The following is a 2,413-nucleotide window of genomic DNA, read 5'->3' as shown; positions in this document are numbered from 1 at the left end:
GAGCATTTTTCTTGCCATTCTTTTTCTCTTTCTTTTTCTATTTTCTTTGTCATTTGTGTCTGATCCTCTTCCATTTGAGAAGGTGTGAGAGAATGAAGTACAAACTTCTTTTTCTGCACTCTGGTTGACTTTTCTACATTCCAATTATTTGGTACTTTAAATCTTCTTTCAATTCATTCCAATAGCCTACAAAATTAAGGGAATTTAGTGATAAAATCATTAAGTATAACCTCAACTCTCTTATTCACAAAACTAAAGCAAAAACATGAGTTAAAGCAAGTTTCTAAGTCAAAAAGGGTGCATTTAGTATCAAAACTATATCACAGATAACAATATTTTTAACCTTTATCACAACCCCAAACTTGAAACTTTGTTTATCCTCAAGCAAAATGTAACTTGGCTTACATAAAATAGATATACTATAATGTTCTAACACATTAAAAAGCATTTTTCTCTAAGACAAGTAAATCACTCATGTATGCTCATCATAGAAAGATCAGTCAAGAAATAATGATGTCATAGCCACTTAAGCTTCAATTATGGTGCTCACATAACAATGAATACACAACAGATGCAAAAAGATGATTGATTAATAACTAGACAAAAATTCTTCTCTTTAATGCATGGAACCATTCGTCACCAAAGGCAGTGTTTCACTCAAGCACTCAAAAGTGTATAACTCAAGCACTCAAAAGTGTTTCAGTCAAACTGAAAGGTGTATAGTGAGGTGTCAGTGTCTCTTTCACTCTACCATCACAATGTCACATAAATCAACTTTGCCATTCATTTAAACACATCCAAACACATTCACAAGCAAGTTATCATCACAAGAACTTTCTAAGGCTTGTAACGTGGTTGGACTAAGAAGAAAACTGGTTTTTCTAGATAACAAAACCCTAGAGTTAAGAGAGTAAAAATTTTCTTTTCACTTTTAACCATTCTCATCGTACTCCCAACTTTTCATTCATTGAGCTTTTCCTTCTTTTTCTTCTTCTCTTTTCTTTTCTTTTCTTTTTCAATTTCATTCAACACTTAGCTCAATGCTCTTTTTCTTTTTATTTTCACAATTCTTTTTCAAATTTCCCCAATAACCCCAAACTTGAACCTTTCTCCATACCATCCAAATATACTCAACTCAACTCAAGGTAAAGATTTCAAAAAGGTTTTTTTCACATGTTTAGGCTTAAGGTTCAAAGGATAGAACAAACATTGTTATTTTGTTGGGTTCAAATATTGCATTGGCTTATATGGGAGAAGAACAAATGGCCTTAATCATATGACACATGTAAGCAAATAGTTCAATAGAAAAACTTAGGCAAAATCAACTATGATTCCAAAGCAATAACATTCAACAATAAAACTCTAGAGTCCAACTTCTCACAGGTTAACTCAAGTTCCATAATTTAATATACATCCTGCCCAGCATATCAATCACAATTGAAATCATGCATCTGTTTTAAACAATTATGAGCAACCACTATCTGTGCTTAATAGCTAATTCAAACATTAACTCAACCACGCATTTCAAAACCATAGAGCAACACAAGAAAATATTATTCATCACAAACCAGTTCATCACATAATATCAACCATTGTAGAGCTATTCTTTTAACCAAGTATATAGCTTACTAAAAATAAAACAAATAAAATTTAAACAAGCATAAAAGTAAAACAAATCCTGATATTGTAGTATCCGTCAGTAAATGCTATCTCTCATCGTCAACCTCTTCTATAACAGTATCCATCAGTAGATACTGTCATTTGAATCTTCATCATCATAGCATCCATCAATAGATGCTTTAACCTAGTAGCATTCATCAGTAAATGCTGTCAGTAACATCCATAAGTAGATGTCTAGTAGCATAACATTCATATAACCGAAAATAATATTTATCGTTATACAAATTATAATTTATAAAAAAAAATTTGAACAATTTTATTATTGACAGAAATATTTATCAATAATTTAAATTTTAAAATTTATTTATAAAATTTATCAATAATTTTAATTTATTAATTTTTTTTATTTTTATTAGTAATTTTATTAATTGATTATGAAATTTGTTGTGATGTGAGAAACATCATTAAACACTCAAAATAATAGTAGAGAATTTGATATTTATTTAAATTATATATATATATATATATATATATATATATATATATATATAATGCTCTAATTTAATGTCTAAAATTAAAGAAAGAAAAATTCAGTAATACATTTTTTAATCCACTTTTAATATATACTACATATTGTTTAAGGTAGTTTGTTGTTGTCCTTCTTTTTCTTTTATATATATATATATATATATATATATATATAATTTATTCTGTTCATATTTTTCTTTTTTGGTTAAGAATTTTTTTAACGATATAAAAACTTGATTTTAGATTAAAGTCTTCTATAAATTGG

Source organism: Vigna radiata, chromosome 1 (genome assembly GCF_000741045.1).
Source record: "Vigna radiata var. radiata cultivar VC1973A chromosome 1, Vradiata_ver6, whole genome shotgun sequence".
In the NCBI taxonomy this organism is placed as follows: Eukaryota; Viridiplantae; Streptophyta; class Magnoliopsida; order Fabales; family Fabaceae; genus Vigna; species Vigna radiata.
The sequence above is the reverse complement of the archived record's forward strand: the minus strand, read 5'-3'. Positions refer to the sequence as shown.